Source organism: Hemiscyllium ocellatum, chromosome 8 (genome assembly GCF_020745735.1).
Source record: "Hemiscyllium ocellatum isolate sHemOce1 chromosome 8, sHemOce1.pat.X.cur, whole genome shotgun sequence".
Classification (NCBI taxonomy): Eukaryota; Metazoa; Chordata; class Chondrichthyes; order Orectolobiformes; family Hemiscylliidae; genus Hemiscyllium; species Hemiscyllium ocellatum.
Window position 1 is genome coordinate 10,177,733 of NC_083408.1, and position 26,648 is coordinate 10,204,380.

Genomic DNA, 26,648 nt, shown 5'->3' on the forward strand with positions numbered 1-26,648 from the left:
GCAGTCCCAGTCAATGTTATAAAAATTAAAATCCCCAATTATGATAATCCCTTCGCTTTTGCATGTCCCACCTCTCTGCCAGTATATTAGTTACTCTAATTCCTGGTGAGTTTTTCGGTCCCTATAACATCACCATACCCCTCCCTATTTCTTAGCTCCATCCACAAATCCTTGCTGTTTGATCTTTCAGTTATTTGATCTCTGATTACTGCTGTGATGTTCCCCTTAATCAGAAATGCATCTCACCACCACTTTCCACCATCCCTGTCCTGCCTAAAGCAGCCATACCCTGGCACATTAAGCTGCCAGTCCTGTCCCTTCTTGAGCTATGTTTCTGTAATGCCTGTAATATCCCAGTCCCACACAGCTAACAATGCTCTGAGTTCTTCGGCCTTACCTGTCAGTCCTCTTGCATTGAAATAAATGCAATTTAATAAAAACAGGCATTCTTGCTCCGTGTTGTGTTCCAGTCTGACCTGACTTTTCACTTTATTGTTTCTGATTACTATATTTCCTTCCAGTCTCCCACTTGCCTCCCTGCTCTTGAGGATCTCACCTCCTGCCAATCTCGTTTAAACCCTCCCTTGGAGCACGAGCAAACCTGGCGCCAGAATATTGGTCCCCCCTCCAGTGCGTCTGCTACCTGGCCCTGTTGAACGGGTCAGCTCTCCCACAGAAAATACTCCAATGATCTAAAAATCTGAGTGCCTTCCCCCTGCACAAATTCTTTAGTTATGCATGTATCTGACATACCCTTCTATTCTTACTTTCATGAGCTCATGAAACAGGAAGTAATCGGGGATTACCACTTCGAGGCCTTGGTTTTTAACTTTTCTCCTAGCTCTTTGGAAACACTCTGGAGCACCTCATTCCTCTATGACGTGTATCATTTGTGATACCAACGTGCACAATGACTTCTGGTTCCTCCCCCTCCCCCTTGACAACGTTCTGCAGCCGCTTGGAGACTTCCTGCAACCTGGCACCTGGGACGTAGCACAACTTACTGGATTCACATCTTATGCCCCTGAATCTCCACAGTGTCCCTCCAACAATCGACTCTCCTATCTCGAAGACCCTGTTGAAATTTACCCTTTCCGTAATGCTCCAAAACTAGTGGTGGTGCCACCAATTTGGCTACCGCTGCTTTCCCTTGAACGGTCGTTCCCTCCAGAAGTATCAGAAGTAGTTTCCTTGTTTTCGTGGGGAATGGCCACAGGGGATAGCTGCACTCTCTGACTACTCTCTTTGCAATTCCAAACCTACTCTTTGCCTGTAACGCGATAGAGAGCAATGACTGGTTGTTGAATTAAATTGTGTTTATTAAAATGCAACAGGGCAGACAGGTAAGAATGATGAACTCAGGGCATGGATGTTTGTGTGGGACTTTGCCATCATAGTCATTACAGAAACATGCTCAGGGTCGGTCTTGGGTGTGTCCACCTCACTAAAGCAGTTATATATGAAGTTCGCAGCATCTCTGGTAATCCTGAGTGCATCCAGCTCCAGCTCACAAACATGGTCTCCCAGGAGCTGCAGCTGGGTGCACTTTCTACACGTGTAGTCAACAGGGACGGTGGATATCTCTCTAAGCTCCCACATCCCACAGGATGAACGTGCAACTGGCCTAACTGCCATCTTGACTGCTGTAAGAATAAATTAAAAGGACTTTATTTGAGCTTGCCTGGACTTTTTTTCTGAGCCGCTGCTATCTGAAGCCTCTCAAACTAATGACTTACTACTTACTCTGCTACCAACTGCATTTCCTCTACTCCTTCACATTTACTTTTGTTTCAGGAAGAAGGGAGACACTACAGTAATGCAATGTTTGTGCCTTAGACATTCCTTGACAGCAAGCCCATGACGACCTGCTCTCCAGAGCACGTTATTACTTGTACTTGGAGGGTGTCTTGCTGAGTCTTCCTCCTGCTGGTGGTGACTGCGCTGAGCCAAATATTCACCCCAACAGCCCATCCGCGTTCTCGCAGTCCCCTAGTGCTTTCTGTCTATTAATACTGCATTTATGAAATCCTTGAATCCAACGATTGCAATCCAAACTGTGTCTCACTCCAAAGGGAGAGAAGTCACGTTCCAGTGAATACAGGGCTATTGGAAAAAGAATTGCATTAGATATTGGAGCAATATTCTGGCTATCCGCGCACTGAGTCTGCTTTTCTGTTCAATTCTGTTATATTTATTCTGATAATCCCCCATTCTACTTTATTGCATATTCCTTATAACCAACCCTTGTTTAAAAATCAGTCTGCCTCAGCCTTCAAGATGTTAAATGATCTAGCCTCAACAGTACTCAGATTTTTCTACAATTATTTCCCTCTCATTGTAGGGACACTTGGTGGTCTTTTAATCCCATGCCGTATTTCGAGCACTGTGTGAGAGTTGTGCCAACATTGGATGTTATCGTGTCCCATCACACCTTTGCTGTGGCAAGAGAAAAAAATAAAAATGCCAGAGCCTTTGCTCTTCTCCTTCATCTTCCACATCAGCCTAAGTTACAGCTCACACTGATCTGGGGATTTGCCCACTCTTTCCCCTGCATAAACTTCCAATTCTTCCTTGTCTTCTCTATCAATTCGTTCAAGGGGCACACTGTCACTCTACCTGAATCCAGGAACTGCTTCTCCCAACTGAAGACCGATATGAAGCCCGTGTTTGACATTACCTGTGGCTCTGTGTAGAGGCTGTCCCCTTGGTCTCTAATATTCCCCCTTCTTTCTGCTGTTACCCTCTTTCTCTTAATAAACTGATATAATGTCTTTGGATTCTTGTTAATCTTACCCACTAATGTTTTATCACGACCCCTTTCTGTTTTTTCTAATGACTTGTTAAGGTTAGCCTGACACTTTGTACATTCATTTAGTGCATCCATTAACTTTGTTCCTGCTTTAAGCTTCTCTTTCGTTTTTAATTCTGTTCTGATTTTTTTGTTGACATCCGAGGTTCCCTCGGCTTGTTTCCCAAATTTTCATCTTTGGTGTTACACGTTGGGCGGACACTCTCATTAATTCTATTTTGATCAAGTGATTCCCCAACACCCAGCCACACGTGTTCTGCTACAGTTTCATCCAGAAGCCACTGCACTTTGGCCAGATCCGGCATATTTTTTTCATTTAGTCGATCTCCCCAATCCAATAACCTTATATTTACCAGATAGTGCGTTTTTAAAAATCTTTTCCTTACCAAACATAAAATGTATGATGTCACGGTCACTGGCCGTATACTTCTCTCCCAATCCAACCTACAATATCCTGACTGGCTTCATTCCCCTCAGTGAGGCACATCACTTCCCCACCCATTGTTGTATGTGCTCCATGATGATACAGGGATCTTTCTGGAATACATTTCAAGGCATATTTCCCCTCTTTTAAAGTTAACACTGCCCTAATTAGTGCTTGGAAATGAAATGCCTGTGTATAATAAACCTATCTTATTTAAACAACTAAGTAAATTGGCTTTATATCTGCTCCTGTACTTTTTTTTTACCCGGGGGTCTTTAATATATCCCCAGCAGTGATCCTGAGGAAGATCTTTCCAAGATATCGTCCCTCCTTACTGTAGTAACTGACTCCATAACTAGTAATGTAACACCACCTCCACTTTTACCCCTCTCATGTCCTGTCTATAGTTCTTCTATTACAGGATATTGAGTTGTCAGCCCTGACCTCCCTCAAAAGCATCTCTGTAATGGCAACAATGTCACATTTCCACATGTCACTTTTTCCCCTTATCAATTCCGTCTGTTGGTTAATATTCCTAGCATTAAGGTAAAGCACGTCCACCCTGGAATATAACACCTGGAATAGTTTGTACCTCGAAGTTCTACAGTCATTCACTGTTCCTTATCAATTACCCAATTCATGAACCAAAACTGTAACTCTGTGACTGAATAAGTATTTTCTCAAATGCAACGGCGTATTTAATAAATGTATTAGCCTAATGTAGTTTTCCAGAACTGGGCATTCTGCTCCACATACAATGGGTTTCTGTTGATTAATTCCCTGCTCAGTGTAGAGAGGGGACAGCCGTCAGTAGTAGGAAAAATGATGACGGCAATGCTGGAGATCAGAGTCGAAACGTGTGGCACTGAAAACGAACAGCCAGTCAGGCAATATCTGAGGAGCAGGAGAGACAAAATTTTGGGCATCACCTCTTCATCAGGAACCTTCCCATATTTTTCATTTCATGGTTCACAGGATTTTGGGAAACATACATGCTAAGTGAAGCAGCACGGTATGTAGCCCTGAAATGGAAATCAGTTAATCAGTTGGTTGGACACGGAGTAGACCATTTCAGGTGAAGTACAGATTAATTGAAATACAAACATAAGAATAGATAAATCCCCTGGGCCAGAAGGGAAATACCCGAGGTTGCTACAGGAAGAGAGGGAAGAGATTTCTGCGCCTTTGTCGATTATCTTTGTGCCTTCACTCTCCATTGGAGTAGTGCCAGATGATTGAGTGTGGCAAATGTCACTCACTTGTTCAGGAAAGGGAATTGGGATAATCCTGAGAATTGCAGTCCAGTCTGTCTTACATCAGTTTTGGGCAAAGTAGTGGAGAGATACTGAGAGACAGACTTTATGATTACTTGGAATGTCATTGCTTTATTAGAAATAATCAGCATGGCTTTGTGAGGCTTTGTCATGCCTCACAAACCTTATGGAATTCTTTGAGGATGGGATCACACACATTGAAGAAGGTAGAGCAGTGGATGCGGAGTGCATGGATTTTAACATGGATTTGATCACGTTCCCAACGGTAGATTCATTCAGAAAGTAAGGAGCCTTGTGATACGGAGAATCCTGTTTCTGGATACAGAATTGACTGGCCCAAAGAGACACTATTTGGTAGTAAATGGGAAGTATTCAGACTGCAGCTCGGTGAAAAGTGGTGTTCTGGGAACTCTGCTGTTTGTGGTTTTCATAATTTTTTTGGATGAGGAAGTGGAAGGGTGGGCTATTATAATTGTCGATGGAACAGAGGTTGATAGAATTGTGGATAGTGGGGTGCGCTGTTGTAGTTTGTACTGGGACATTCACAGGATGAAGAATTGGGCTGATAAGTGGAAGGTGGATTTCAACCTGGCAAAGTGTGAAGTGATTTATTCTGGACAATCACATTTGAATGCAGAATACATGATTAATGATAGGTACTGCTCGTCAGGTTCCCAACAATTCACCGTCCTGTCTAGACACCTTCCCCAGCCACCACAGGAATGCAAGACGTGTGCCCACACCACCCCCAACCACCAGGCCCTAAAGATCCTTCCACATCTGTCAAGGTTTCACCTGCAGTTCCACACATGTCAACTACAGTATCCTTTGCTCCCAATGTGGTATATGTTGTGGAGATAGGTCCTCTATTCACAGAGCTTCTCAGAGAACACCTCTGGGACACCCACACCAACCAACCCCACTGCCCCCTGGCCGAACGCTTCAACTCCATCTTTCACTCTGCTGAGGACATTGAGGTCCAGATCGTCATCCATCGCCACTCCCTTAACACCTCATCTTCGACCTCGTGACACTCCAACCCCATGGCATCCATGTGGATTTCACCATTTTCCACATTTCCCTTCCTCCCACCTTGTCACTGTTCCAGACTTCCAGCTTAGCACCGCCCTCATGAGCCGTCCCATCTTTTTAATCAAAGTGGGAAAGGTATTTTCTTAGATTCCCTACAGAGTGGAAACAGGCCCTTTGGCCCAACAAGTCCATACGAAACCTCCGAAGAATAACCCATTTCTATCTGACTAATGCACCTATAACCATGGGCAATTTAACATGGCCAAATCACCTGGCCTGGACATCTCTGGACTGTGGGAGAAAACCAGAACACCCGGAGGAAGAATGTGCAAACTCTACACAGAGAAATCGAAAAGGATAGCTCCTGGCACTGTGAGGCAGTAGTGCTAACCACTGAGCCACCGTGCCCAACTGTCCATCTTCTTTCCCACCTATCCACGCCACCCTTTCCTCCGATGATTCACCATTACCCACACTTCCATCCAACTATCGCACTCTCAGTTACCTTTCCCCAGACCCAACCCCTCCAATTTATAAATCCACCCTCATGGATCTCATTCTTATTGCTGATGAAGGGCTTTTGCACGAAACGTCGATTTTTCTGCCGCTTAGCTGCTGCCTGAGCTGCTGTGCTTATCCAGGTCCAGCCTCACGACCCTAACTTCCAGCATCTGCTATCTTCGTTTTCGCCTTGTTAACATCTCCACTCAATGCCTGTCCAGGTTGCAGATGAAACATAGCAAATATCTGATTAGTTTTCAGATCACTAAACTCATCACCTTGCAATCATAAACTTCGTTGAAAATGGATTTAAAGGATCTGAATTCAGGCAGATTGTTACTGAACCTCATAGCTGCCTGTGGCACTGAGTGATATACTGACCTGCACCGAAATGTATCCAGAGCACGACCATTTGATTCAGGACAGTCATGCAAGCATTACTTCACAACAAATCATTTGGAATCCATCTTGGGTATCCACCTTTAGAATTCATTTGGAAACTGTGAGGTAAGCCAGATGTCTTCACCATAAGTAATTTTTGTGGCGTGCTTCTGACACTCCATGTCCACATATCTGCTCTCTGGGCCAGGGTCTGACTGAAAATGCATTTGTAAAGCTTGGTTGCTAGTCAGTCAATGATGTCTAATTTGGACAGCATTTGTACTTACGCAGAGACCAGTTATAGCCTGGTGGCTAGTTTCTCCGCGGCCCAAGGTGGATTCCAAATGATTTGTTGTGAAGTAATGCTTGAGTGACTGCCCTGAAACACGTGGTAGTGCCCCGGATACATTTAGGTGCTGGCTAGTATCTCACTAAGTGCCACAGGCAGCTATGAGGTTCAGTAACACTCTGCCTTAATTCAGATCCTTTTAAATGTATTTTCAACAAAGGTTATGATTGCAAGATGATGTGTTTAGTGATCCGAAAAATAGTCAGATATTTGCCATGTTTCATGAATTGCTCAAAAATAAGTTGCCACCCAGGTAAATAGTGCTGTGAGGGAGGCATATGGTGTACTGGGCTTTATTGGCAGAGGAATTGAGTTCCGGAGTCCTGAGGTCATGTTGCAGTTGTATAAGACTCTGGTGAGGCCTCATCTGGAGTATTGTGTGCAGTTTTGGTCGCCATACTATAGGAAGGATGTGGAAGCTTTAGAACGAGTGCAGAGGAGGTTTACCAGGATGTTGCCTGGAATGGTAGGAAAATCTTATGAGGAAAGGCTGAAGCACTTGGGTCTGTTCTCATTGGAGAAGAGAAGGTTTAGGGGAGATCTGATAGAAGTGTATAAGATGATTAGGGGTTTAGATAGGGCAGATACTAAGAACCTTTTACCGCTAACGGAGTCAGGTGTTACTAGGGGACATAGCTTTAAATTAAGGGGTGGTAGGTATAGGACAGATGTTAGGGGTAGATTCTTCACACAGCGGGTTGTGAGTTCATGGAATGCCCTGCCCGTATCAGTGGTGAACTCTCCTTCTTTATGTTCATTTAAGCGGGCATTGGATAGGCATTTGGAAGTTATTGGGCTAGTATAGGTTAGGTAGGACTCGGTCGGCGCAACATCGAGGGCCGAAGGGCCTGTACTGCGCTGTATCCTTCTATGTTCTATGTTCTATGTTCTATGAAGTATGATCATTCAACCGAACAGTAATTGCATCATCTCTGAAAACAGTGATGTTGATGTTATATTTACGGAATTAAAATACAAACTCCTGTCATCATTTAATGTTTCAAAAATAAAGAAGGGACATTTTATTTTATTTTGAACAAAAAATATGCTATCTGACTTTAGACGTGATTGCAACTACATACTCCTTGTCGGTATTCAAATAAATACATTGTCACACCAACATTTCGAAAGTGCTTGGTGTCTGACGGATTATATGTTCTGATTGAGGAAAAAATTGAACAATCATATATAATTGGCTTTCTTATATATTTAAATAAGAATCAGTTAAATTTCTTACTCAAATGGATGAGCTCCAGTTATTTACCAAAAACTGAGGAATGACAATAATTCAACATGCACTGTGAATTTTAACTTAAGTAAATGATTTGTGATATGACGTTGTTGCGAAAAATAATTTGAAATCTTGCACTTTTTTAAAAAGAATGAATGGCATTTAATGCGACATTTGTTCAGTGACAAAAAACGATGAACATGTTTCCGTATGAGAGAAAAGTCAAACATTTACAAAATGGTTGGGCCAAAGCAAATAATTATTTGATTTAGTAATTGGGATACAAGAAATAAAATATTTCTGTGCTGAGTAATAATAAGATTGCATCATCAAGCTGGCACTGCAATACTTGCATTTTAACTGGTTATGCTGCAGCAAATATGATCAGATAATTGCCAGCATCTACACTAGGAAATGATCAGATACTGTCGTTGACTTGCATCTGCACATGATAGAATACAGAAATTTAATGGACAGGCGGAGGTTATTGGGCCACTGTTTATGCATCAGCTCCAGAAATGTCTCCCAAACTCCTCCCATTTGCCACATGGTCTCTGAAGCCCTTTTCATTCGTAACTTACAAATATATATCCAATTTCCTTTTGAATCCTCATTCACTACTCTCCCAAACAGAGCATTCTAAATTCTAACAAATCCCTCAATAAAGAAGTTTTTCCTTATCTCACTCCTAGATCTTGTGCTGACAATCTTGAAACCAGGACTCCGACACGCTGTAATGCGAACCAACATAAACAGGGTATTCGTATTTTAACCTGCCATTTTTTCCATAATTTTGAACCCTGCAATAATTTCACAGCTTTGTCTGTTCTGCTTAATGAAGAGTAACCCTAATTGTACGCATCCTACCTTGAACCAATTCGTTCATTCCAGTTGTCATTCTGATTATTTATAAGGTTTCTGGTATTCTTCTACAAACTAATGTGGTGTGTGTTTGTCTGTGTGTGTGTGTGTGTGTGGGGGGGGGGTGGGTGTGTGTGTGTGTGTGTGTGTGGGTGTGCACGCGCACGCGCACGCTCATGTGTGTCTTTGTGAGCATTTGTGTTTATCAGTCTGTTTGTGTGTGCACGTGTGCATGCGTATGTGTGTGTGAGAGAGAACAATCCTCTGGAATGTCTGAATTACTCCCGGTGCCACGTGGAAAAGAAATAATGATTAAGAAGTTGGTATAGTTTAACATGTGGTTAAGGGGTGAGGGTTTCAACTTTTGGATCATTAGGGTCTCTCCAAGGGCAAGTGAGAGCTTTCAAAAATGGACAGGTTGCATCTTAACTGGAGGAGCACCAAAATCCTTGTGGGGCAGTTTTCTAGTGGAAATTGGGTGGATTGAAACTAATAAACCAGGAGGCTGGGAATCAAAGCAGCAGGTCAGAAACTGAGCAGAAGGTAGAGGTGAATAGGACATCAGGCATGGCCAGTCTCTTGACCATGATGAAGGATGGATCATGTCAATTCAAAACGTGAGTTGGAGACTGGAATAAATGATAGAGCTGAGGCAAATAATTATCAGGGATTCACAAATAAGGTTGGACAGTGTGAGGAATGTGATGGTATGAAGTATGTGAAATCAGGAATCTAGTGTACAAAAAGTATAAAAGCGAAAGATAAACAAAAAAAAAACTTGTTTAAAAGGTTTGTACCTAAAAGCATAAAGTGTTTGGAAAAAATATTGATGAGCTGAGGAATAGTTACAGAATCAAATGGGTATGATGTGGGGCGGATTACTGAAACATGGGTACAGAGCGATCAAGACTGGGCAATGACATGTCCAAGGGCACTCACTATTCTGGAAGCTTAGACAAGGAGGAGCAATTGATGTATTGGTTAAGTATGATATCAAGGCTGCATTAGGAAATGATATTGACACGAGGGAATGGCATGTAAATCAGCCCAGATATAAACAAAAAGCAAGACAAGAAACCTCTTGGGAATAGTAATGTTCTGCTACTGTCCTCCCAAAGTGTTTCTGAGTTCGGAAATAATGACGGCTATTGTCAAGGGCAGAACAGTGGGATGAACATGCATATAATTTCAGTTAATCATCTTGGCAAAGGTAGCCTCGAAGAACAATTCGTAGACTGTATGAAGGATTGTCTTTGAAAGGAACATGTCATGGATTCAACCAGAGAACGGGTTACTTCAGGTTTGATATTATGCAATAAGGAAGGATTAATAAATGATGTTGCAGTTAAGGATCCTCTTGGAAGCAGTGACCGCAACATGCTATAGTTTCGAATTCAGATTGAATATATAAGGACAGAATCACATATGAGGGTTTTAGTGTTGAGCAAGGACAATTATATTGGGCTAAAGTAGGAGTTGGCATGGGTGGACTGGCCAGAAAAAAAGCAAAACTATCAAGGGAAGGACGAATTTTTAAAAAAGTGAAGACACAAGGAGATACTAAATAACCTCTCAATTAAAGTATATTGGTGAGAGGAATAGGAGCTGGAAGTTTTTGCTGCAAACGTTTCGTTCCCTGGCTAGGGAACATCATCAGTGCTGTTGGAGCCTCCTGTGAAGCGCTGCTTTGATGTTTCTTCCGGTATTTATAGTGGTTTGTTCTTGCCGCTTCCGGGTGTCAGTTTCAGCTGTAGTAGTTTGTATGTGGGGTCCAGGTCGATGTGTCTGTTGATGGATCTTCTTGCCGTTTCCGGGTGTCAGTTTCAGCTGTAGTGGTTTGTATATTGGGTCCAGGTCCATGTGTCTGTTAATGGAGTTTGTGGATGAATGCCATGCCTCGAGGAATTCCCTGGCTGTTCTCTGTCTGGCTTGTCCTATGATGGTAGTGTTTCCCCAGTCAAATTCATGTTCCTGGTTGTCTGAGTGTATGGCTACTAGGGATAGCTGGTCGTGTCGTTTGGTGGCTAGCTGATGTTCATGGATGCGGAACAAGTCTTGGGCAAATCATATTACACAAGTTAGTCACACTCTGGAGGACTGGGCAAGGCAGTGGGTTGGTGGAGTTATCGCTGAACTGTTAATCGAGAGACCCAGCTAATATTCTGATGAACTGGATTTAACTTCTGCCATGGTAGATGGTGGAGCTTGAATTAAAACGTGGAATTAAGATACTGATGGTGATCATGAATCGATTGTACGGGAAAAATCATCTGGTTCACTAATGTCCTTTAAGGAAGGCAACTTCCATCCTTACCATAGACTCATCACCCTCTGCCTGAAGACGTTTCTCCTTAGCGCCGATATAATAGGTATCCGATGAACTATGATACTATGCCTTTGGGTCCTTTCCCTTCTAACAATGGAAGCATCTTTCTGACATCTACTCTGGCCAGGCATCTAGTATTTTCTTTGATTCAATTAGATTCTTTCATCCTTCTCACCTTCAGCGAAATTAATCACAGAGATCTCATATGTTAGGCTTTTCATTCCTGAGGCCATTCCTTTTGAACTGCCTCTGAACACGCCCCGGGCCAATATATCCTTCCAGAGATATGGGGCCCAAAACATCACATAATAATCCAAATGTTGTCTGATTAGAGTCTTATGGAGTCTGAGAAGTACATCCATGCTTTTATATTCCTCTCAAAATAAATGTCATCAATGTGGTTGCCTGGGTGACCAGAAATGCCACCTAAAATAATGAACTTATGATGGACATTAACAAATTACTATGGAGTTACAAAATTAACAATGATTAAAGCATGCTGTGAAATGCATCCCGGCCTTGAGTAAACTCTCTGTACTAATCCACATGTTGCAAAATTCAGACAGGCTGCAGCTACCCACAGACAGTTTGTAAACAGACTTGACAGCGACAGACCCTGCAATACAAACCTGGAGTTTAATTTGAATGGGACAACGGAATGCCACCGTTGGGCCATCAATGTGCCATCACTTTATTGGGTCTGATTGATCAGTTATCCAACGTGGTCATTCTGTTGACAGGTCCTCCATATCCTCCCAAAATGAGGTGAAGACTCTGAAGAATGAGAATCACCGCAAACCCCACTTCGTGCAGTAAATCGAAAATAACCAGCGAAGCAGAATATACCTCCAAGTCCATCATAAGAAGGAGAAATCAGCACGTGGAGCCCGGCAACGTTCTGTTGGGGTGGTATACGATCGTACAAAGTTAAGTTGTAGCATAAGGTAGTTTGTAGTGTGTTTCGTTATATTATAGTAAAATGCATTCTTCTAATATTAATTGTGTTCAATAAACAGATGTTGTTGTTTATGAGTCGACTCTCAGTTCCTTTGGTGAATGTAAGATTTTAAAACACACTGTGTCGTGATATAAAAGTTTAATAACAATTGCAGTTCGCTTGCAAGTTTACCTTGAGACAATCTTGGTCGAGAACTCCCAAGTCTCTTTGCACTTCAGACTGAAGAAATTTCCCACATTTAGAAAATAGTCCATGCCTGTATTCTTCTTAAAATGTGCATGACCTCACACTAGCCCCCATGGTACTCCATCTGCCACTTATTTGCCCACTCTCCTAATGTGTCTAAACCCTTCTGCAGCCTCTCCACTTCCACAATGCTACCTGTCTCTACACCTATCTTTGGATTTATCTGAAAAGTTTACCGGAATGCCCCTCGAACATTCATCTAGATCATTAATTTACAAAGTAAAATGTCATGGTCCCAGCACTGAGCCTTGTGGAATATCACATGTCACTGGCTACCGTACTGACATGATCACTTTTATCCTCACTCGCTGTTCTCTGCCTTTTTAACCCTTGTTGTTTCTCAATTCCACCCACACAGATTCTGCACTATCTGTTCATATTTCAGTGATGGGAACTGAGTGATGGGACTGCAAAACACTTCAACATTGTCGCTAATTTATAGCTTGGACATGGACTAAACATATCACATTGTCGATTCCACTAAATTGTGGCGACAAAGTATGTCTTTGACGAAATATTCTGTTTGCATTATGGAAGAATATAAACATGTGAACCCGCTTGAGAGGACACAGACAATTTCAAATGTTTGTGTTCTTCCATAATACAGACAGAATATTTCGTCAAAGACATAAACTCTCGCCAAACTCCAATGGAATTGACAATGCAATATTTGTTTTTGATTTTGTTTGTACATGAAGAAGACACAAGTTAATAAGGAGATATAAATTGGTCAAATGAACAGCAAATATTGGTGTATGGAGAATAGAATGCAAATGTGCCAGTGTTCAAACATGTTGGAAGTTTAATGGAAATGCACGAATTATTTAAATGAAAAGATTTGATTGAGGCACAGAGGTATCAGGCACTTGGATCACACAAAAATGGTTGTGTACATCAAGGTTTTAGAGAGGCCAGACACATGTTGAAACTATTTAGAAACAGAATCCATTCACAAGAAGGAAAAATTGTCTACAGTTTTACAGGGTACTGGTGACACCACATCGAAAGAGCAATGGCCATATTGACATGCAAAGCAGTCCAGAGAATATTCACTCAACTGACTCCTGTGAAGAATTACATTTCAGGAGGAAATATTGACCAGACAGGCCCTGCATCTCCTGGAGTTTAGCTGGAATTTATATGATCTTGTTTAACCTCAGAATATTCCGAATAGTCTTTTTAATTTGAATTCTGAAATAATACTTCAGTTTGTATGAGAGATTACAATAAGTGGATTGAATGTAAAACTGTAGAATATCTCATTTCATAAGATGTGGGTTGTTTCAGTCCTCTCAAAGTGTTGTGTATTTGTGAAACTCCCATCCTAGAGAGCGATGAAGGTTAGGACATTGAATATTCCTAAGGCAGAGGCAAGCAGATTCTAGACTAAGAATGACACACTAACGTTGTAAGGGCAAAGAATGAACACTTAGCCTGATGCTTGTTTCTGCTTTTTTGTTGTCTTCAGCTACCGAAAAATTAGGAGACCATTCCCATGAACATGATGACTTTTCCTTTCAGATTGACGGGCACGACTTTCCAAATGTGCTTATTAAACAAGTGAAAAACTCCTTTAAAACTGTTTTAGGTATTATATAATGTCGAATAGATGTTTTAAGACTGCAGCTTCCTTTCAGTTGTTGTTGTGACGTGAGTTTCGTTAGCAAAACCGAGCGGTTTATTATGTCTTTTTTTCACTCATAATGTGTTAGTGAACCCCAGTGGTCTTTGTGGTGCAGAAACACTAACAATTTTGTTTCGGAGAGAGTTACAGGATTCTGAAAAGTGACAGTGAAGGGAAAATGGTTTTGATTCAAGTAAAGATGCAATGTGACCTTGGAGATTATATTCTTCACACTTGATGCTCACAATCTACGGAAATGGTGAGACTATTTTCTGTTTTAAAGAATTAAAGAGCTGGAGTCTTATGGCACACAAACAGGCCATTCAGCGCAACATGCCTGCACCAGTTAGAAAACACCAAACTACATTAATGAAAGTTTCCTCAAGGTGCATGGCCCACTCTGCTCTGGCATTTTGTGCTCATTCAGCTGCTGATTGAATGCTGCATTAACTTGTGTTATTCGTGATCTGGGCTGCCAGTTGGCCTTTTATTTCAATGTATTCACGAAATGGTTGTGCAACTGCATCACACTACTTCAAAGTCTGCAACAAGCTCATTAGATCAATAAACATGGTTACATTGTTCAATTTTTATTTGGAAATTGGATTTTTCAAAAAATCATTTGGGATTTTAATGGAGCTCGTCCAACATTAATTGCCATTGAGAAGTTCCAGTCCAGTTGGTATTGGCCCATCCAAGTGGCTGTTGCGCGGGAGTGCTAGCTGTGAATCTGATGTATCAGTTTAGCTGTGAGTAAGTATTACTGGTGGTGGACGTCGTGTTAAACTAGTCGCTATACTGTGATGAACAACTAGCAGAAAAACGCAGGAAAACTGACTCTTTGTCAAAGCGAATATGTGGCAAGGAATTTCTTATTCTGCAGAGAAATAAAAACCTTTCAACTCGAGGTCGATGATATTTGGTGTCCTTAAACTAATGGTGTCAAGCAGCTGGAATAATGTTGGTGGGCTTATTGAACGAAACTTACACTGAGCATGTGAATTATCTTGGATATTTTCAGAGATGGATGGGCTGTGCAATGTTTAGTAAGTGCTGATGCTCCATGGGATGATGCTGATTTGTATTCCCCCCCGCCCCAACTTACTGATCACAGTTGTTGGAACAAACCAACAGTTACCAATTGGTGGTGCTTCACAATATATCATGGAATCATACAAAAAAGGAGATGCCTATCAAATCAGGCACCATCAAGTGCTGATACAAGTACTTTGCCAAGTTTGTACGGTTTCCTTCCTAAACCATCCTCACAGGCAGTGCATTCCGGAAGCATATCATCCTCTGGGTTCAAAACAGATTTCAGAAGTCCTCACTCAATCTCTTGTCTTTCACATTAAACGTGTATCGCTTTGTATTTAACCATATGACTAAGGGGAACAGCTGCTGTCTGTTCACTCTGTCTATACCTCTGTTATACACCTCTGTCAGGTTGGCACCATGACATTCTCTGCTCCAAAGTAAAGCAAAAGCAAATCTAGCCTATCTTCATGGTTTGAGTACTATCTTGTGTTGTTATTCTTTCAAAGTGCAGCATCTCACATGTTGCAGTGTTAAATTTTTCGGTCATTGATCTGGCCATCTGAACAATCCGGTTGTACCCTCCTGCAACCTAACACTTTCGTCCTCACTGTGAACCACCAGAATAATCATTGTGTCATCCACATCATTGTTTATCATGCTCTAACCCCCATTCCCATCTCCCACATTCTTATCATCAACGTGTCTGAATATCAGAAACAAAACTTGATTTTCTACCTGTTCTACAGTCGTTGTTGCAGAGGAAGAATTGGTAATTCCAGTCTACAGTTTTCCCTCTTTTCGTGAATTTGCAGCATGATGGAGGAGAGAGTATTTATTCGGTAGCCACAACGCGTATTTTGGATATGGAACTGAATTCTGCTCTTATACTCCAGCCCTCTGCATGCATTATTCATAAGGCTTGTACATCATTAACTTTGGACTCGCTTTTGACACTCTGCACTGCAATATTTCCCTTTCATGTGGCCTGCAGCTCATTCTTTAGAACATTCGCTGCTATCCTGTCAGAGTACAGGGAACATTTTTTTTAATCTGCAGGATGCATGTTGGCTCATTCATGAAGTTTATTTGAAATAACTAAGGTGATGAGAATAATGATTCAATTAAATTCTGCATTGTAAGCATGCAGTAGAAGATCAAATCACATTATCATTGCTAAATTGTATTGGAAGCAAATTCATAGAAAAAAAGCACCGAACGTTCTGGACATTGTTTAGTGACATAACATGACATAATGTTGAGGTAATGAATTGGAGAGAAAAGAAAATGTCTGCCCTTGATGGAGATACAGAAATGTAGAGTGGGTATACAATATGAACAAGAATCCTGTTAATAAAAGAAGTATGCGAAACATTTTCCTAATATTCAAAGGAAACCAGATCCCAATTTTCCTTAGCATTGATGTTTGATTGCTCAGCAATCTCAGTTTTCCAACTGCATGGTTTTCCCTGCCACAGATGGTCCTTCAGACACACCACCTCCTCCCCTTCTTACTCTTTCTTTACCCATCTATTTCCCTTGCATTGCCCCTTCTGCTGTGACATACTCTTCCACTGACCATCTCCCTTCACACTTCTCGCACTGTGTATCACACCACTTCCCTATCACTTCCACTTTCCCTGACTCTCCCTTTCACTTTTTGTTCTCACAATAACTGCTGGAAATTTCTGACTTCTGACCTACCACCTGTCGTCAGTGAATGTGCGTTTGAAATGTTCACTATCCAACAACAGAAAACAGAACGTTTGCCACAGTTTGATGCACCAGGAACAGGATAGCTTTGTTAACTGTTGGTAGAGTGGAGTTTCTTCCTGTTCCTTTATCACAACACTTAACCCAACAGCCTCATCACCAACTGAACAAGTATCTTGGGACTGAATTGGAACTCTATGCATCTATTTTCTTTTGTATATTGTGAGGGTATTGTTCAAATAATCAGTATTCTTGCCTTTAGCTCCTTATTCTTTCAACTGATCTGCTAATATAACTGGAGGTGAAATGAGAGAGACTTCCCTTTCAGTCGAAGCAGGATTTGGCTGAACATGGAATCAAGGACCCTGAGCAAAACTGTGATTAATAGGAATTAGAGAACATTCTGCACTAGTAATGGGAACAATGGGAAAACAATCTCTACAAGTTACCTTCCAAGTTACGTGCCATCCTGACAAGGAAGCAATTTGATGTTCCTACACTTACAGTTGTTAAAACATCTTGTATTGTGCCTACAAGCTGCTCTGTGTGTATGTGCATCACTTGGACAGAAGAGATTCAAGTAGGCTGCTCCGTTTCAACCTCCAGAGTGATTGTGTTTGACACGTAAAATCTGCCCATGCTAGTTCCTTCCGACATTCGTGGATGACGATGCCGTGTACCAATCTATCTTATGTTTCCAATTTCATCTAAAGTTTCAGAAAAGTAAGACCTTGCTGAATGAGTATGACCCTCGTGATATTGAGGTAATGATTGGGGTCCTAAATTCAATTGATTACTTATTGACGATTGATCATGTGATTCGTGGCCACTGAATTCAACATTTTCATGGCGATTTATGACACGGATAATGTTATTAATATTTAGGTCTCTGTTAAAAAGAAGCTTTTTTTTAAATTTTTCATTCAATTACCATAACCAAATACATGAGAGTTAATTGAAATGGGAGCTTCAGTGTTCCCTTTCACATCAGAAAAATATCCACACTCCAAAAGAAAAAGGAAGTCGGAAGTTCTGGAAAACTTCAACAGGTCCAGCAGCATATGACCAGAAAGAGAATTAACATTCTGAGACCGATATGACTTTTTCAGAACAGAGTCATGTTCGTCTGAATATGTTAACTCCCTTTTACTCCCAAAACTCATCAGCTGTGCTTCACCAACATTATCCACTTGCATTTCAGATTTCCAAGTTCCCTCGTATACTCTAGCACAGTGATATATTTGGATGGATGGCAGGGTGCATCAGTGGTTAGCACGGCTGTCTTGAAGCACCTGAGATCTGGCGCTCAATTCCACCCTTGGGTCACCGTCTGTATTCATATTCTTCCGTGTCTGCAAGTGCTTCGTCCAGGTGTTTCTGATTCCTCCTAATTGACCATGAAAAATTGTTCATCTACAAATATTTGCTTTAATTATGGGAGATAGAAGGATCGTGTAGGAATTGGATCTGCGTGCAATGTTCTTCAGGGCTCTATGTCAGCTCGATGGGCCAAATGTTTTATTTCAGCACTTTAGAATTGTATATCATTATTATAACAAAGGCGGTGTTTACTACTGCCAAAATCTCTGTATCAACACGTAATGACCTATATTTCTACTAATGTTCTTCTGTATTCTTCCCATGGCCCTGCACATTGTGTTATACATGCTGTGGTTTTTAATTCTGAATATCCTGTGCATCGAAGAGTCAGGAGGGGACATGAGAATTCGTTGGTAGATTGGGTCAAAGGAAACCCGAAGGATTTCGATAACTATTTCAGGAATTTTAAAAAATGACTAGAGTAAGATTAGGGCCTATCAGAGATAGGGAAAACGCTAAGTGATTTTTTTTCATCAGCATTCACACTAGAAAATAGCCAATGCTGTCGAGGTTAATCCTGAGATACAGGTCAGTAGATTAGATAGGATAAAGGTTCACAAGGAAGATGTTTTAGCAATTCTTGAAAATGAAAAAAATAGATAACTCCCGTGTGCTGGATGGGATTTATCCTAGGATTCTCTGGGAAGCCAGGGTGGAGATTGCAGAGCCTTTGGCTTTGATCTTTATGTTGTCATTGTCTACAGGAATAGGGCAGGAGGCTGGAGGATATCAAATGTTGTTACCTTATTCAAGAAGGGGAGTAGAGTCTAATTATAGGCCAGTGAGCATTAATTTGGTTGAGGGTAAAGTGTTGAAATTGTTAAAAATATAGTGTTCATAGTCATCTAGAAAGGAATAATTTAATAAGATATAGTCAACACAGTTTGGTGAAGGGTTGGTCATGCCTCAAAAAACTTACTAATTTTTTTGAGGAAGTGACCAAACAGGTGGATGCGGGTAATACAGTTGATGTAGTGTATATGACATTCAGTAAAGCATTTGGTAAGGTTTCCTACGATCGGCTATTGCAAAAAAAAATGGAGGCATGGGATTGAGGGTACTTTAGCGGTTCAGGTCAGGAATTGGCGAGCTGAAAGAAGATAGAGGGTGGTAGCTAATGGGAAATGATCATCCTGGAGTTCAGTTACTAGAGGTATACCGCAAGGATCTGTTTTGAGCCCACTGTTGTTTGTCATTTGTTTAACGATCTGGATGATGGCGTAGAAGGATGGGTTCGTAAATTTGCAGATGACACTAAGGTGACTAGAGTTGTGCATAGTGCCAAACGAGGTTGTGGGTTACAGCAGGACACATAGTTTGGAGGCTGGGCTGTCAGGTTGACAAATGGAATGCGATGTGGAACAATGTCAGGCCATTCACTTTGGATGGAGCAACAGGAATGCAGAGTAATCGTCTCTTGGTAAAACTCATGGTAGTGTAGATGAGTAGAGATTCCTCAGTGCCCATTTACAGAGATCCGTGAAAGTTGCTACCCAGTTTGATAGGTTTGTTCAGGAGGCATATGTTGCCTTTGGTTTTATTAGTAGAGGGATTGAGTTTCGGAAACATTGTGACATGTTGCAGCTGTACAAAATCCTGGTGCAGCTACACTTGAACTATTGAATAAAGTTCTGGTCACCTCATTTATGGAAGAATGGGGAATCTTTGGAAAGGGTTCAGCGGAGTTTTACTCAGTTGTTGCCTGGTATGGAGGTAAAGTCTTACAAGGAAAGGCTGAGGGACTTAAGGCTGTTTTCATTTGAAAGAATGTTGAGAGGTGACTTAATTCAGACATATAATATAATCAGAGATTAGACAGGCTGAACAGCAAGAGCCTTTTTTGGATGGTAATGGTTAGAACGAGGATACATCTCTTTAAATTCAGATGTAATGGATACAGGACAGATGTCAGAGGTCTTTTCTTTACTCAAAGAGTAGCGGTGTGGGACGCACTGCCTGCAGCAGAAGTTGACTCGCCAAATTTGAGGACATTTAAGTGGTCATTGGATAGGCACATGGATGAAAATTGGAGTAGTGTAGGTTAGATGGGCGTCAGATTAGTTTCACAGGTCTCCGCAACATTGATGGCAGAAAGGTCTGTACTGAGCTGGAACGTACTATATGCTATGTATACACAACCCTGTCAAACTGTATATCCATTGATTAAATACTTATGTAGCATACTATTCTTTCCATTTGATATTGTTCTGTTCACATTCATCGAATGCACGTGGTGTGTAAACAGGTCATTCAAAGATTAACCTACCCCTACTCCCGATATTGACCCCTCACTAATGTGTCTAACTAACACATCGGAGAACACAATCAGAAGATTAGCTTGGCCAATTCACCTAAACTGCACATCTTTGAATTGTCGGATGAAATACACATAGACCTGGAGAGAATTTGCAAACTCCACACAGAGAATCACCTGATTGTTGGGGTCGAACCAGACCACAAGCAGAGTGAAAGTGTAGCGCTAATCTCTGACCTACATAGCCACATCAGCAATCAGCATTCTGTCTCAGTTTCTTTGCTCTGCTTTGCAATTCATTCTGCCTGTCAGAAAACGTGATGGTGACTGGGGGATTATCTTTGTATTCTCCTCAAATCTCCACAACCACTGCTCCAACTCCTTTCTGTCTCCTAACTAACATTATTTTCATTCTGTCCCTGCTCATTCATCCATGGGCTTTAATGAACAAGGTCTTTTTACATGCCATAATTTTCTTTTTTCTTTGGACTGAAGTAAAAAAAATGTACATCTCACTGTTTTAAAGCGAATAAAACAGCAATAAGATGCTTGCCAAGTTAAAAATAACTTGAAGTGCAACTTGTCTGTTGACATTACAGCACTGCCTTCAGACAGCAGTCAGGGTCATGTCCACACCTATTCAAGCTTCCTCTGTAAGGCCAGGGAAACTCTGCCCAGGAACAATCTTTTGGTTGGCAGTTGTTCTAGCGGAGGAAAGAACAGCACACTAACAACAACTTGATTGTGTGATTTTTGGGGCTGCAAGCAATTCCAACATTGTGCATGAACAACACAGCAGAATCATCTAACCAGCGACAAGAAAAAATCCATCAGTTCCCCCCGCCCCCACCTCGGCACTGACTTCACGAGTGATTGGAGATGAGACTGATACCTGGTGATATCGACATCCAAACCAGTCCAGTTGTTAATGTGAGCTAAAAAAACTGTCCTGAAAGGAGTTACCTGGAAGTGTTCGTTCAGTAACTGTGATTGATGTCAGTCTCCATGGACTCGAACTATCTCTATAAAGGCTTTCTCTCTCCAATTGGTAAGGGACTTCTTTCGGTGCTTTATCCCATGTTAGCAGCAGATATATCACGTCCAAGACTAACGAAGTCAGTAGCTACAGAGACAAGGATTGGAGATACCTGAATCTGCGATCAACAGACTGGAGTGTTCCAGTAATGGATCATAACCTGAGAACATTAGACTGGAATGTTACAATAATCGATCAAAATCTGAGAACAATAGATTGGGATGTTACAACAATGCGCAGGAGTTTATCCGATGGTCTTTCCTGGTTTTCTTCGTCTGGGTCAACATTATCATCGCAAATATTGGGTGTACTGATGATTATTCAGGCAGGTTATTATCCCACCCTCGCTATTGTTGGTGTTCCTGGTACGTTTTTCAATCTCTATTTATTTATTAATTACGTAAACTATGTTGAACTTTAATGTTTTTTTTATTATCTATATCTGGTAAAGACAGAAGCTATGTATTTAGTTCTATTAAAAATTCCATTCATTATCTATAAATTTCATAACCCTCACTCACAAACGTCTGAAACAAAACTGTGAGGACCCCTTTTTGCGTTGAACCGATGTTTGTCTTGGTATTGTCACCATCACCAAACCTGCCCGCTACCAGCTTCACAATACCCTGAGTCTCCACGACTTTGTCAGTGCTGAAGGTCATACCTTACATTTACAGTTGTCTTCTGGCCAATGCTACAGTTACGAATAAATCGATAACAAACTTGTAATGTCTCTAAAGTAAGTTCATGATAGGGACACCGTGTCAAAGTAGAAATGTCGCTGAATGGGTAATTCAGAGGCACAGTTTGGAATACTAAATGTACTGTCTCAAATCTTACCACAGCTGATCGCAGAATTTAAATTCAAATGATAAGAATCAAAATAAAAGCAAATTACGAACTGCAACCATAAAACGAGGAGCATTTTGTCTGAAAATCTATCTATTTCTTTGATGTCCTTTGATAAAGAATCTAACATCGTTATTTGGTCTGGATTGAGAGTGACTTCAGACCCACAACAATGTGCTTGGTTCTATACTGCCTTGTGGAATGGTCACAATCCAGGGCAATTAGTGATGGTCATCAAATGTTGCCCTTCATAGTGATGCTGATATCCCATGAAATACACAGAAAAATCAAACAAAGAAAGCTACTGAAGATCTGAAAAAAAAATGAAATAAAGTGCTGGGGAAATGGAACAGGTTTGGCAGCTTCTGTTGAGAGAAAAACAGAGTTAATGTTTTGAGTCCACTCACCATGCATCAAATCTGAAAGCAGTTGGGAAATAGTGTAATTTGTGTTGGTGAAGTGATTTGAACATGTGGAAGAATAGAGAGATAGAGAAAAAGATTAAAAAAAACAATTGTTGATAATCAGCTAGGATGGAAATAAAATGTGATATTAATCTCGTTATTTTTTTTTCATTTTTTCCCATATCCTCAGTATCATTTCCATGTAGATATCTATCCAAGTCACTTTTTAAAACGAGGTTTGTTTCCTCTGTCTCTCTTCCCTGAGTGTGGTCATCTTCTTTAATACATTAATGCAACATGGATGTAACTGGCTGGGCCAGTATATATTTCCCTTTCCGGCTTGCCCATGAGAAGGTGTTGGAGAGCTGCCTTCTTGAACTATAGTAGTCCACATGCCGTAGGTGCCAGTGCTTAGATGTGTTTGGTTTCATTTATTGTAGTGATATAACTGAATGCTGGCTTGGTCATTTCAAAGGGCAGTTGAGAGTCAATCACATTGTTTTGGGTCTGGTGTCACATGTCGGCCTGACCAAGTGAAGATAACAGATTTCCTTCCACGAAGGACACAAGTGGGCGAGGTTTTTGTTTTTATTTGAGCATTGACAATCTTTCAAGGGATTGCTAATCCAAATACTCAATTGAATTCAAATTCCACCATCTGATGTGGCAGGATTCAGGTTTAGGACTATTCATTAACTGGGTCCCTGGATTAACAGTCTGAAGATAATAGCACTAGACCATTGCAACCCCAGCATCTACACTGGTAATGGTACTGTTGCTGCTATTGTGACTGACGTACAGAAAATTGTGCAGTTACATTGTCAACTACTTCCATGTGGACCAGAACCGGTAATATTTCAGGTCACAGGGACTGTGCAGAACTGCAATGGTTTCTCAGCCAGGAATAGAAACTGAGGCGAGAAAGCCATTTGTTTACTCTGTGTAGGTATGACACATATACAGAGATTTGGCTTGTTCCCATCACTGGAAAGTCAGAGGAGGTTCCCTGATGTTTTTCTTGGGTTTGTGTTATCATCTATTGCAATGATTTAGGGAAACCTGAGGGTCTGGTATCCCCACTCTGGACAAGGTTTGGGCACTGCAGTTTGGAGAGAGTCTGGGTGTACAGAGGCTGCATAGGAAGGAGCACGACACTGCACTATGCTTTCTGAGATTTCCGTAACTATTTCTCAATGTTGTACCTTTTCCGTGTGCAAAGTCTGAAGCCAGTTAATTTCAAGAATGACGTCACAGAGCTGTGAAACCTCCATCAGCATAAACTGTAGGTTCACACCAAGGAGAGGACAGTATGCAAAATGCCATCAACTTTTTTGATTTTGGAATCCTGCAGACTTGGAAGTAGCTACTGTGACCACAACCATTTAAAATAGGAGCGAGATGGAAAACAGAATACCAACTGATGAATAAATCGATGTCAGTTGTGAGGGAAAATTTTAGAATTTTTTAGTAATTCATAATAACTAGATCTTTGGCGAATAATTATATGAGTTGCTAAGTCAGCCTAGATTTTAGAAAGGGAAATCGTTTTTGATAAACCACTTGGAGTTTGTGGACGATGTTGATTGTGACATCGACAAATGAGAGGCAATGGGAAGAGTTTATTTCAAATTTGAGCAGACTTTTGACAGGTGAGTGAAGAATGTTGGAGTCCTGTGTCAGGAGTGATTATACTACATGCATTGAGAATTGGATAATGGGGAGAATACAGAGAGTAAGATTCAGCTCTGGACTAAGGGTCATTGCTCGTTGGGTATCCCATATATCAGTGCTTGGAGCACAGCTGTTTACAAAGCAGATAATTGATTTGACTGCCTGCAACGAATACAGTTCTTTTCATTTTGTATTTATTAGAAGATGAGAGGTTGGGAAGTGCAGTTATCACTTACACTATTCACACTAGCCAGCAAGTAATCAGGACAGTAAATGATATGTTGTCCTTCATTACAAAATAATTCATGTGTTGGAGTAAATTCATCTTCCTGCAATTGTAGAGTGTTGCTTGGACAGTATTTTGGCCACTGATTTCAGATTCTCTCTCCTTTATAAGGAATGATTACATTGCGACTAAGACAGTGCAAAATACTTTCACCAGACGTATTCCTGGGACGATGGTACCGTGAGCAAAGTGTGAGGAAAATGGGTGTTTAATACGTGGCGCTGAGAGGAAATAACAGGCTTTTACTATTAAAATTGAAGATTAGGGATTAACGTTAAATTTGTCAAGAAAAAGACAGTGATCATGTGAAAAATTATATTTTTTCCATGAGATTTGAATCCCAATAGTTCACATACCTGCGCGGACCTCCCATGTTGGTTTAGAGGCAGATCCAGGCTATGAATGAATTCTCACTGTCTCAATATGCAGTTGGTGTGAGAACCTGCATTGATCACAAATCTGTCAGCAGCCACAATAACCTTATTCCCGAAAGAGTTAGCCATTCCCACCAGGTTGTAACCTCCATCGAAATTCCAGTCTGTCTTCTCGGAGATAGAAGCTTTTTCCTTGAGACTTGACACAAACCATCCACCTTCCCTTCTCATTTTCAGTAAACCAAGCTAAAGTAACACGTGTACCACTGGCAATGGATCCAGGCAGAACAACATAGAGCAGATTATCTGTGTAGTCTCTGCTTCACTGTCTGTCACGTTGGGGCATCAATGACATCTTCCTATTTCTGCGTAATTGACTTGACAGTTCTGAATGTCCACTTCCTGCTCATAGAAGAGGCTCAAAGACCCGACTTTGCAACTCCTGGTTCCTGTTTAACACCTCGATGTGCTGATTGCACTCATTCCCTCATTGTGTAATAGGCAGGAGGGACTGAATGGGCGATGTCTGTTCATGTTTAATAGTTTCAGTGGGTTGAATATATTCCGTTTAAACCAGCTTGAGGTGCTGAATGAGCTCCTGTTATTTAACTGTAGGACACTAAAAAGAGACATTCCAAGTAAGACTGTTACAGGAGTGTTACCTTCACTTTAACAACACAGTTTAGATGCTATCCACGTCTTGCTGCACGTGGACACAGACTGCTTCAGCAGTGGACAGGTGCCAAATTTTTCTTAATATTGTGTGATCTTCAGAGAATATCTCCATTTCTAACCGTAAGATGTGGGAAAGACATTGAAATAGCTGAAGAAAGCTACCTTGAGGATGCAGACAGAGATGTCCTGTGACTGAAATGTTTGATCCACAACAACCACAAATATCTTCACTTGTCCTCTGAATGCCTCTAACCAGTGAGGAGTTTACAATTCATTCCCATTACATTCACTTCTCTTCGGGGTTCCTTGATACCATCCACAGTTAAATCCTACCTTGATATCATGGCCAGTCACTCTTACTGCGTGTTCATATATTTTATTCATGTGAATAGGTCACGGTATGTTTGTGAGGAGTGTTTGGTTCTCACAGAGGCTAGTAACTGCTGCGACTTCTGTATTCCAGAGAGGTAGGAGAGGTAGGTCACTAAGATATTTAGAAGGGGCACACTGGATATATGAGGCATCAGAATGTTGAGGGCTGCAGAGATTGAGCATAAGAGAGGAGTTGAGGCTTATGCAGATCAGCTATGATCATATTGAAGAGAAAGACAGGCCTGAAGGGCTGAATGACGTATTCACTGATCTGATGTTCTCTAATTCTGTTATTGGGAAGACATTTTCCTGAAAATTCTGTTATTGGATGTTGCAGTCACGGAGACCAGAGGATTTTGTGGGCCATCTCTGTGTGAGGTATGGGCCCTGTATTTACAAGTAAAAAATGAGGTCTGCAGATGCTGGAGATCACAGCTGCAAATGTGTTGCTGGTCAAAGCACAGCAGGTTAGGCAGCATCGATGCTGCCTAACCTGCTGTGCTTTGACCAGCAACACATTTGCAGCTGTGATCTCCAGCATCTGCAGACCTCATTTTTTACTCGAAGAAGAATTCTCTATTCC